The sequence below is a fragment of the Artemia franciscana genome, unplaced genomic scaffold, assembly GCF_032884065.1.
Source record: "Artemia franciscana unplaced genomic scaffold, ASM3288406v1 PGA_scaffold_97, whole genome shotgun sequence".
Classification (NCBI taxonomy): Eukaryota; Metazoa; Arthropoda; class Branchiopoda; order Anostraca; family Artemiidae; genus Artemia; species Artemia franciscana.
This window is the reverse complement of record NW_027062720.1, coordinates 244739-257881: the sequence shown is the minus strand read 5'-3', so window position 1 is coordinate 257881 and position 13143 is coordinate 244739. Positions and strand designations below refer to the sequence as shown.

Here is a 13143-nt window from a genome sequence, read left to right as displayed (position 1 = left end):
ATAGGTAATGTAATTAATTTAGCTCTAGATAGTAGAATTAATGATTCAGGAACAATAATTTTAAAATTAGAGTGGTATAGGCTGACTCTGCAATGGACTGACTTTACTCACATATATACTGACGGATCTAAGTCGGAAATGGGTGTAGGCTGCGCTTTTGTAGTCCCGTCTACTGGTACTTCTTGCGGATTTAAGCTACCTGACAAGCTTACTGTTTTTTCTGCAGAAATGATTGCTATTTATCAAGCACTTCTTTATATTAAGTCAAACGGTATAGTTGGTAGCTTTTTGATTTGTTCTGATTCTCTATCTGTGTTAAATTACTTAGCTATGAAACGAAATGATGCCAAAGAAACTGCTGCACAAATTGAAAAAATAGTTGATGACCTTCTAATACATGGTTATGATCTACAACTTACATGGGTCCCAGCACATGCAGGTATTCCTGGGAACGAGTCAGCTGACAAAATGGCAAAATGGGCTTGCAGAAGTGGTGAATTGTTGGATGTAAACTTGTCCCTGAGTGAATATATTCAGGGTTACGAGGACAAATCCGCAATTGATGAGAAAGCTGATTTCACAAGAAAGTCCACTAATACAATCTTGGATCTATATGATTTTAAGCCTCCTCCATTGGACCTAATTCACAGTGAGAGGAAAATTGCCACAACAATATTTCGAATCAGATCTGGCCATGCTAAAGTGAATTCTGTTCTCTTTAAATGGAATTTGGTTGACTCCCCAAATTGCATTGTATGTAATGTATATGAAGATGTCCGCCATGTTATAATGTCGTGTAAAAAGTATTATATCCAGCGTGAAATATTAAAAAGAAAAGTTCTAAAACTCTTTGGTGCCTTTACTTTCCGTGCGGTGGTGGGTCATTCATCCGCCCCTCCGTGGGCTCGTAGGGTGTCTGTTTCTGCACTGGGTTGTTTTATTAGAACTTCAAGTTTATTCGATGTGCTTTAACAGTCTTGGGTCATGTTGTATCAAGTCAAATGTTTATTAATGTATTCAATATATTGTATAAGTTTAATGTGTTTCCCACGAAATTTAATGTAAATTGTAATTTACGGTTGTAAATACTATAGAATTAATTAGGGTGGTCTGACGTAGGTGGCTATACTAGTGGAAAAAATGGTTTGCCACCAATAAAGAATCTGCAAATAACGATTCTAAGTGATTCACTAATCTGAAAGTAGTCATCGTTTCTTAAAAATTCTCCATACACATTGTCTGGACAAGATTGATACGTACGTGACGGAGCTGACTCATGCTCCAAAAACGTTGGAATCAACAACAACAACAACATCTAGCTGTTGTCCAGAAGTATGGTTTGAAAAGACATTACCCAATAAAATATTTAGGCTAGCCTGGATTTTGGGTTTCAGATGAAAAATTTTGACAAGCAGCAAATGAGATACAATCCTAGAATTGGGGCTATTGAAAAGGAAAAATGTTAAGAAAACAATTCTCACTTCATAATATACAGAAAAATTATACTTGCCACATTTTGAAGGTGCTTCCACTATGCTTTACCCCCTTCCCCCTAATGTGGAAATAGGCTACATAGCTTAAATTATATATTTCTCATGTATAAACAAGAGATTTCTCATGTATATCATATTTCTCATGTATACACAATTTATACTCAGGATACACAAGTTGAAACAAGAATAATGCATGGCAAAACCCATTGGAAATATAAGTACTTGTATATTATTAAGCAAACACTCAAGTGTTTCATTTGATTAGAACCTGTTTTTCTGACCTCAATCTTAATGAAATATCACAAAATATGATGAAAATATAATACATTAGAAAAAGATTTGGGCTACATATTTGCATATTAAGGGGGTTGGTTGGGTGGGTGTAAAGTAAACAGTGTCTGCATGCAAAGTGCATTAGGTACAATTATTCTGCATATTATGAAGTAAGAATTGTTTTCTAACTGTCCAAATACTTTAGCCCCACACCTCTTGATGTGTAAATATATAGCCCAAATTATATTTTTCCCATCTATTGTGTCACTTGTCTTTGTCTTGTCTCATGCTAAGCTGAAAGAAACTATTTTGTTCCCCAGTTTTACATAGTGTAAATTTGAATCTTTACCATATAATACACAAGTACCAAAATATGTAATTTGTGCTATATACTTGTACAATAGAGGAGGGAGATAAAATATAGTATGAGTGCCTTCAAAATGTATTAGATACAATTTTTCTGGATATTGTAAAGTAAGAATTGTTTTATTAACATGTTTCCTTCTCAATAGCCCCAATTCTAGGCTTATACATTAAGTGGCTCTGAACAAACAGTTTTGAATACAAAATGCTGCATCTGAACCTAGTTACATCCTGCTTTCTAAGATTCTTAAATGAAATAAGACCTCTAATGGAAAATTTGTCTAGGATTGCTTTTTATGTTCTGTGAACATCATGTGTTTACAACAGAAAATTAATTTTGACTGTATTTTTTCTTAAAGAGAGCTGCTTTCAAATGCATTGAAAAACAGGAGACAATTGTGTGCAATAACTTCCAAGATGGAAGTAAGTGATTTTTATAGTACTGGTTTGCATTGCATAAGAGAATTAATGCACAAAACACTGCACAACTCTTAGCATTTGAATGTCAATACTAATTTCAAGTTTACAGTAAAATTGAGGACTCAAAGACAAAACAAAACATGGTTGCTTAGCCTTCAATACAGTTAATGGATACTAAAAAGAAAAGGGCAGCAGTCACAATTACTGATTGGGCTTGTACTTGACCGATAAAAATATAGTGTTGTTTGAGTTGATTAATGATAAAATGAAAACACCAACATAACCATGCCTTTTAGCTCTTCATGGTAACTTCCACAAGGAAACTATACAAAGTAATTTAAAGTTCCTTGAAAACTGAAAGTTCTAGTGTAATTTTTAAAATTCAAAATTGATTGGAGAGCAACCACCCTTTATGACTGTCATATTCCCAATCACATCCTACCAAAATTTTGAGGTAGCCATTTTGTCCAGTATAGATGTAAGGTCCAGTAATTGTGACTCTAGGGATGTCAACCCCACTCCCACTCACATTCCTCAGCAGGTGCATAAATTTCTATGGGACAGGGCAAGCAACTGCCTCCTCCAAACTCCAAGTTTGCCCCCCCACAGACCTCAGTTTCCCCCCCCCCCCCAGCTGAAATTTAGTTTCTGCAGAAAATCTTGCCAATACTAAGATAAGTTTGCATAATTCAAGTATCCAAGGATACAACTCAGTTTTCTTTAGTATGTCTTCAGCTTTATGGTAATATGTGGATAATTTTTCAGTTTACATTGTCATGTTCACTTGACTTGGTAAAATTGGCTACAACTTTGCCCCCCCCCCCAGGATTTTGATGAAATTACACCACTGTCCCTCAGGAAAAGGGATATAAGTCATGCTAGTTGCCCATTGTTAACTTATAAGGTTTTTATGGAAGGAGTCATCACATAAACTTTGAAGGGGGCTCATTCAATTGGAGATTGGAAGTTCTTGTCCTTGTTTGAAAAATGAAAAGTGGTTGGAGGGCAGAAAGCCCCCCATGCACTCTTTTCCCCAAATGCATCTGATTGAAGAATGAGATAGCCATTTTGTTCAAAATAGTCCAAGGATCATATAAAAGTACCTTCATGGTTGACACAGCCCCCTGTAGGCCAGGTACAAGGCTTGTAAGTTATGCCCCTGGGATATATAAGATTTTGTAGAAGGGTTGGTTTTATAAACTTTGTAGGAGGCTTGTTTGATTGGAAATTGATAGTTTTAGTACCCTTTTAACAGTCAGAAGTGGTTGGAGGGCAACTAGCTTCCTCTATCCTCTTTCCCTCACATGTATCTAACCAAAATTTTGAGATATCAGTTTTGTTCAAAATAATCCAAAGATCATATAACAATACATCCATGGTTGATGTGACCCCTTAGAGGCTGAGTGCCAGCATTGTTAGTTATACCATGGAGCATATAAGGCTCTTATGAAAGGGGTGGTTGTATTAACTTTTTAAGGGGCTCATTCCATTGGAGATTCTTTGAGCTATATCAAGATGAAATCCACAGTTTTGTATAGATGGGACTTGTGTCTCCTTTTGTTTTCCCCTTTTTCTCACGACTAATCATATTGTAAAAGTGACCATAGAATATTTTTAGAGGGTTCTATAGGACCGAATTACAGTACCTCATGTTGTTCTTAAGTAACAGAAGAGATCGTTCAAGCACAAAGGGCTTTTTTCTACAATTTTTTGCCATAAATATCAAATTTGTCCTAAAGAGGGTCAAATGTTTTAGAAAGCTAATCGATTTGCCGTGCTCTGAAACCCCGTTCAGTGGAAATTTAAGTTCATTATTTTGAAAATCAAGGAGAATCGCAAAAGACAGTTGAGATTTTCAGGAATGATATGTTCATTAATTTACAAAATTTCGTTCACTTGGCTCTCTTTGAAATACAAAATAAATTTTATCTCAAGAGCCTGTGTTTAAATGAGTGGTAGGTGCAATGTTTAATTGAGCGATGCTGGGGACTAGAATTTATTTTTTCTCTTTCTCTGTTTTGATAATTATTTCTTAAAAATCTCACAAATCTATCATTACCTCCATGTTTAATATCTAATAATGGATTTATCTCACAGCCTGAAAGAGCCAAACTGTTTTTTTTGTTTTTTTTTTTGTAAGAACTACAATAGAAAGTTTTGATGAAATTCAGTTCACGAAATTCTGTTCATGGAATTCAGTAATGCAATTATGCTGTAAACTTTAGCGGCACTTTTTCCTAAAGTTTTATTGATACTATGCAATAAATGAAGAAACCTCATATGTTGCATAGCTTGATGTTATTCAAGGGCGACTGCAGACTAGATACAGACTACACTCGCTAAATAAAGTATATCCTGGACTGTAATTCTGGAATCGACAACAGAAAATATAAGCGGCGCTTTTGTCAAAAGTTTTGATGTTTTCTATATTACATCTTAATTTAAATAAAGAAGAGAGAATAATGAGGGCTTTTTTCCCAAGACAGTGAACCAGCAAAACCTATTTGAATATTTCAGCCCTATATTTAAGGGCCGTCTTCAGCAAACAAAAATAATTACAATAAAAACACTTACAATAAAAGTTCTCTTAGAGTCTTGGCTGAACTTTTCGATAAGAAGTAATGATGCCAAGGCTATTTTTATAAAAAAAAAAATGGATTTTTAACCGAGAACTTTTATTGTAAGTGTTTTTATTGTAATTATTTTCTTTGCTGAAGACGGCCCTTAGATATAGGGCCGAAATATTCAAATAGGTTTTGTTGGTTCACTGTCTTGGGAAAAAAGCCCTCATTATTCTCTCTTCTTTATTTGTATTACGGAAAGGCAGTGTGGTCTTCGTCATTATTTACATCTTAGATTTTTCTATAGAAACGGGAATGTTATTTAAGGGTGACTGCAGACTGAATAAAAAGTATGCTCACTAAATAAAATACGCTTCAGGACTGAAATTCTTGAATATAGTACTGTAAATATAAGCAGCACTTTTTGCACAAGTTTTCTTGATGCTATGTAATAAATGAGCAAACCTGATGCGTTGCATAGTAAACATAATGTTATTTAATGTTCTATTTGTAAGTGTCTTCAACTTTTCAAAAATATGCTCCTGATAATATACTTCTCATGAGAGGTGCATATATTTTTGTTTGGACCTTTAAGAGGTAGGAAGTAAAATTTATATTTAATAGCCTATTTAATAAAAACTCGTGTTGGACTTTGTAGTCTCATTGCCTAATTCAAAATTGAATCTTCTTATAAGGCTTGTATTGTACGTCTAAGAAAATCAAAATCTATCAAGTTGATAAAGATAATTAATAAGTTAAAGTAGTTAAAATAGTCAGTTAATAGTTACAATAGTGAATACGGAGTTAAGAGTTAAAATCAAATAAACCGACTCATATATTCCTATATTTATAGAATTCTGAAAAAAAAAAATCCAGCGGTCTACTGAAAACTGAGCTTGCTCGAGTATTAAGTGCATATATTCGGGCGTCGGACTAAGTTCGATTTTCAAATATTTTTTTTTTACGTGGAGATTTCAGTTTATTTCTAGTTTTTAGTTTGATATATATTATAACATTGACACTGTGACACTCATTAGAATATACTTGGAACATACCAGTGTTGAAGGCTTTTCCAGTTATGTTCACGTCATTTTTACTTTCCATATGTATTGAGCACGTTTGAGGTTGAAATGAAGAAAGAATGTAAACCAGTCACGAATTTCAATTTTATTTATTTATATTTATAACATCAGTGTGACTGTGTACGCTCTTCAGTCATTCCACTGTGTCTAAGAAGAAGAAGAAGAAGAAGAAAGTCCCCGAGAAAGGGTATTTAGAGTCTTAATGCACATATCCTATTGCACGACCACTAATTATTATTTGCCAATAAGAGTGAAGATTAAAGTTTTTTTTTATAGTTTTTAGTTTGATTTAGATTATAGCATTGACACAGTGTCATTAGGATAAACTTAGAACCAACTTGTCTTGATAAAGACTTTTCCTATTATGTTCACGTCATTTCTGCTTTGCATGGATATAGAGTAGATTTGAGGTTGAAATGAAAAAAGAGCGTAAACCAGTCATAAATTTCGGATCCATTTGTCGATATGTGTGACATGAGTGTAACTCTGTGTACGCTCTTCACTCATTCCACTATGTCAAGAAAAAGGAGAAGAACGCTCCTGAGAAGGGATATTTCAATTGACAAGTTGATTTATGTTAAGAATTTATCTTGGCTTTGTCTACAATTAGCCATGACTTGATTTAGCCCACAATTATTCCATTTTTAAATTCAAAAATCAATGGACTTTTGACCATTGATTTCTGAATTAAAAATGGAATAGTTGTGGGCTAATCAAGTCATGGCTAATTATAGACAAAGCTAAGATAGATAGTCCAATGGAGTGAGAAGAAAAACCTGTTTACTTATGCTACACCCTCTCATGTTGGAGCGAACAAATAAAATGAAGAAAGAACGTAAACCAGTCGTAAATCTCCGCTTTTTTTTATAAACATGTGTGACATTTGTGTGACTGAATATGCTCTTCACTCATTCCGCTTTGTCTTAGAAGAAGAAAGCCCCCGAGAAGGAATATTTATATTCTTTATGCACATACCCGTTTGTACGACCATTTAATTGTCTTATCATAAAATGTTTCTTCTGAATAAAAATCCTGCTTCTTTGGCTGTGAGTTAGGGCCCAATTAATAAGCTGATAGGAGTTTTTTCGTCAGCCGGCGCTTAAATATGGCTCTATTTGACTAAGTGATTATAAAATTATTGATCCTAAACCAAAGCCGTGATCATAAACCAAAGTCGTATGTCGCATTTTCATAATTTTGATTTTGAGTTTGATTAAAGATTGTAAGTATATGCGGTAGCATATTTTTTAGAATCAAATATATATAAAATAAATACAGAATAAATAATATTCTAGACCTTACGTGAATAATGCAGTCTTAAGTATTTGGGTAGAATTTATGATTATCAGACTTAAGTCTTTTTTTAGCCTTAAAGACTATAAAGTTCAAAAATACCACTTGAAGCTTGTTGGATTATACGGGGTCGAAATTTTAATACAACTGTTGAAATTGGTATTCTAACATTTTTAAGCATCCGCCTCTTCAGACTACATGTGCTGCACGGAATGCTTGCTGTCCCTCTCCTCCCCTCATATATTGATTTATAACTATAAATTTTGTTTTATATCAATGGACTGTTTTACGTTTCGTTTGACTCAGTTATTTTGTCGCTGAAATGATGAAAATTAACACTTATGACCAGACCAATACGATGGTGGCTCTTGCTCAACAGGACTGATTTTGTTTAATTTTTTAGAGTGTTCATTTTATTTTAAACAATTGTATTTAATGACGGTTTCTTTTGCGCAGGATCTAAAGAAAGCTATTAGTCAATATATGGATATATGGATTTATAAATATAAATTCTGTAATAGAACTTTTTATATCAATGGAATGTTTTCAGTTTCGTTTTACTCAGTTATCAGCGTTTTGTCACTAATATGATGAAAACTAACATTTATGACCAGACCAATACGATGGTGGTTTTTGCTCAACAGGACTGATTTTGTTTAATTTTTTAGAGTGTTCATTTTATTCTAAACTATTGTATCTAATGACGGTTTCTTTTGCGCAGGATCTAAAGAAAGCTATCAGAGGTAGAATAAATAAGCTGACGCCTAAAAATTACGGTAAAATTTCCAGGAACATTTTGGAAATGGAGGTTAATACAGAGGAAAGATTAAGTGCTATAATTCAAATCTTCTTTGACAAGGTAAATATTTTAAGATAGAATGAATAACGAATATTTTTTTCTTTGTGATTTGGATGAAGTTAAAATATGTCGGAATTATATGTGAATTGAGTCAATCATTGGCCCTCAAATGTTATACCTTATTGCCTACTTTTGAAGTTATGCAAAGAAAGAAAAAGCAGAGGCAATGCCAACATGAGCATAAATCCAGCCAAAATAAAAAAATTAAATCTACTGTTCCTAAGTCCCTTCACTCCGACAAGAAATAATCTTTACAATATGTTTTTCAAGTACGTGTCCTTGTGTTACACAAACACACAGACGCAAAGAAAAATAAATTTTGTGGGAACTATCGGCATATTTGATTATAGAAAAGGGCAAATTACAATAGCAGGATTAATACACATACCAAGCTTTACGTGAAGCTTCTTTATCTTCTTTTTATTCTACGAATCCTTAACTTAAGATTATTTCTCTCGATTTTTTTTTTTTGCCAAGTTTGAGCTGTTCTGAGTTCTTAGCTTGTTATTGGAGATATCGATCTCGGAGGTGGTATCAGTGACGTCGAAAAATTTGGACTTAATTAAATGCCCGTTTTGGCTAAGCTCGGATTATAGCATTTAGCTCCATATATTTGATAAAATTTAATTTAATTTTTCTCATTAGCCAAGTTTAAACTATTCCTATTTCGTAGCTGGCTATTGGAATTATCGATATTGGAGGTGGTATCAGTGATGTCGAGACAATTGGACTTAATTAATTGTCTTTTTGAGCTAAGCTTGGATTGTAACATTTAGCTCCATAAATTCGATAAAACTTCATTTAATTTTTCTCATTAGCCAAGTTTAAACTATTCTTATTTCGTAGCTGGTTATAGGAATTATCGATATTGGAGGTGGTATCAGTGATGTCGAGACAGTCGGACTTAATTAATTGTCTTTTTAGGTTAAGCTCTGATTATAACATTTAGCTCCATATATTCGATAAAACTTTATTTAATTTTTCTCATTAGCCAAGTTTAAACTATTCCTATTCCGTAGCTGGTTATTGGAATTATCGATATCGGAGGTGGTATTAGTGACGTCGAGACAGTCGGACTTAATTAATTGTCTTTTTGGGTTAAGCTTGGATTATAACATTTAGCTCCATGTATTCGATAAAACTTTATTAAATTTTTCTCGTAAGCAACAACAACTTACAAAACTGTTATGCATTAGCATCTTCACTTTACTGATTTGGTACTGATAGTCGATACAATATGTCAGGTAATATATATATATATATATATATATATATATATATATATATATATATATATATATATATATATATATATATTTAAGAATTTTAGTTCGACTTTGCTTTTTATTAACCTTTTTACACCCTTATTTTAATTTTTTTTATTATTATGCTTCTTACAAGTCGATTCTTAATAAAGTTAATATTTCCTTGGAATTCATGCCTTTACTGAGATCAGTAAGACCAGGGCTTTCCTTCACTTCTATATCTACTCACTTCCTCGACGGGGTTTCTACTCCTTTTGTCATTGTACGCACGTATAGTCACAAGGGTCTTAATTTGGCAGAATAGTCTTAAAAGGACTACTGAAAAATAAATCTAGCCGACAGTTTTTGTTGTTTCCTTTTCTCATGTGAGCTATTTCTTTTGTATATGTAACTCTTGAGCATGTGAATCCAAAACTTTATTGAGTGATGAAAAGACTATATAGTCTAATAAGTCTAATAAAGACTTCTAATAAGTCTAATAAGACTTCTTATTAGAGTTTTTACCGAACTTATTGTCTAAAGCTACTTGACGTTAAAATTTTCTTTAACGTCAATTGTCTAAAGCTGCCAGATATAAATACAAATGGGAGAGTGATGAAAGCCCGTGTCCTATTTTTTCTTTTTTTTTAAGGTCTGCAATCTAGGGCAAACATTTAGTTTACTACCAATTTTGTCTTTGTGTCTTCTCCAAGTGTTAACGTTTTTACCGCCATGACTTGCTTTCAATGCAAATGGATTTGTAAAATACTTCGTTCCAATATGAATATTTTGGCTATTAAGCCCGGAGCTCGATATTTGATGGAAGAAACGCCTTCCAAATTCTTATTGAAAGATTGTGTTTTGTCACAATAGACTCATTTGGATCCATATCCCTTGTAGGGTCTAAATATTAGAACAGAGGGTGGCTACAAAAAATAGCCATCAATAACAAGAATAAAAAATAAACAAAACATTCCGCTAATTTCCCTCTTCTTACTAAGTGATACAGACGCTGCCCTTGTTCTGGATTTGGGCCTTTTTGCTTCTTTTTTTAATGTCCCTTAAAAAAAAATTTTTTAATGTCGCTCCTTACTTTAGTTTTAATGTCGCTCCTTACTTTCATTTCAAAAAACTTGTTTTTTTTATTTAATTAGAAAAGAAACCGAGAGAGAGGTTGATTTTCCTCCAGTAGCTTCCGATCTTTTTAAAGAATTTTCAATCGAATGATTCTTCTCCCAAGTTTCAAAATTCACCCTTTCCAATTCCAGTGGACGGGTGGTTTTTGGCATTTTTCTGACCCTTTTTTCAGCAAAATTATGAGGGAAGCAATATTTCGTTTTATTTTCTATTTGCGTTGGAGATCCCTTAGACTGAAGTTTCAAATAGTTTCTGGCCAATCGAAAAAAATTGACAATTTTTTGTGTCCCCTCTGTCAGAGGAAGGACCACTTTCAAAGGACTAACCCCTTGAATCAGTTTTGTACATTAATCTTATTGGCCAAAGGCCTTATGGCTGTAAATTTCAAATTAACAGGAAAAAAGTTGATTTGGCTAATTTCTGGGCCCCTATCTCTTCCCAAAGCAAACTTTTGATGATCTTTTTGGCAAAGAAAATAATCGGTGTAAACAATAAGTATAAAAAATAAGTGTAAAAAAATAAAATAATTACACTGGACTCCGAAAATTAGACGACCCCCCCCTCCACCTTTTTCCGCTACAAAATATATTTATAAAGAATAGGCAAATGTGCATATTTTACGGCTCTTATCCAAGGGGTTCTGTCATCCTAAGATGCAAATTTTTATATTTTCAACCATTCGGACCAAAATGGTTAGCCTGTCTTAAAGTGTTGGTGGGATGTCCAAAGGGGTTGGTTGCTCCCTGATCACAAGTTTCAAAGAAGAAACTAGACCTACCAGTTTCCGAGTAAACGAGCATCATCCAAGTTTCTACGACCGAGAGGGGGGGGGGGTTGAGGAGGAAGTTGGCCCCTTTCTATACATAATAAATTATGCTCATTTTAATATGTAATGTTATGTTTGCTTTCATTATAAAGGCGTAAGCCAGAAAAAGGCGAAATAGTGAGTTTAAAAGAGTTTGGAAAACAGAACACCGGTCCTGATGAAACTTTGTTCATCCATAGTGACCCCTTTACTTTTCAATAAGCTATAAAACCTTAGTCTTCTTCTCAAAACTACATCCCCAAAACAAAAGATGAATAAGTTCCATTGCCCGTCACACATGGGCAACTGAACATGGGTTTTCAACCTGTACAGCGATAGGTATCACGAAAACACAGAAAAGGATGGAACCGAAAGCTAATGTTCACTGAAAATCCAGAGATTAAAGTGTAAAAAAAGAATCTCGATCCTTGAGATTGTTGCTGCTTGTGCACGTTACCCTTGAATATATGTTTGTTATTAGGTGGTACGTACCGTCAGAATTCCAAAGGCGGCGGGGTGCCAAAGTTTTCTAATAATCAGCTATTTACCACCACCGCTCATTTTCCAGCATCTTAAATCCATTAAACATACCTCCTGACTATGCTAGCAGTGCCTGGCCACTTCACGCATGCCAAAGAGAATAGCAATATAAAATCAGGGCAACAATTTTTACAATCTGCAAGACACCCCAAAAAACAAAGTACCCCGCCCACCACCAAAAAATGGACTTCTATCTATTTATATGGTGCTCATTTAGACATGCAACAAATAGGGCTGGCACAGACCATGAGGACTCAAGAACGTTGAGATTTGGCCACTGATTTGAATCATTACGTTTCAGAGTAACAATCTCACCAAAGTTAATTTAGAACAAGAATACCAAGATAGAGAATCACTTAATCTATAAACAACCACAGTTTTGATATTCTATAATTCTATATTTTTCTATATATTCTATAATTTTAGGATGGATCAACGATATTGACGGTTCTCTGCACAGGCTACATACCTTGGTAGGATATCACTCAACTATACTATCGCGTTTTGATTTGTATCAATTTTTGGCGAGAATATTACACTTTTTCAAAGATAAATAACCCATCTTAAACTTCCCTTTCAAATGAATTTTTACAGGGCCATATCCAAGCCAATAAGCAAAATATTTCACACAAATCCAGTGATCACTACTTAAAGTTTAACACATCGATGGTATCACAATAATCAGCTCAAACTAACAAAATAATCTTTATAAAAGAGGAATATTCATACAGGTGATAAGGGTTAGGAATTGGCAACCTCCACGAAAAAAAACAAACAGACAACTTTCAAGTTCGTCTTTGAATTGCATCTTTGTGTAAAGCCTCTTCTGGTAGATGTTCTTCTCATATAATCTGAAATATATTTTTTTTCAAATATATGTCTCGAACGTAAGCTGAATAAAAACCATCATATTAAAAAGTTCAGCATGGCAATTAATGCCGTATTTTAGTTTGATGACTAATTTGATTGAGCAACATTTGATATATCCTTAAGAAAGAGGAGAAAGGGATGAGTAGACAAGCTTATCAAGGGCGAAAGGGGAGGGGGAGGAATACAAAGGCTTTGTTTTCTAG

General features: G+C 33.8%; 1 long non-coding RNA gene across 1 annotated transcript; it reads left to right on the top strand.

The window, feature by feature from the left end:
• Positions 1-221: 221 nt before the first annotated feature.
• Positions 222-13101, top strand: LOC136042270 (uncharacterized). Its single transcript, XR_010621223.1, has 3 exons — positions 222-1332; positions 8207-8344; positions 12497-13101. It is a non-coding gene; the product is annotated as an uncharacterized LOC136042270 (long non-coding RNA).
• The last annotated feature ends 42 nt before the right edge of the window (positions 13102-13143 follow it).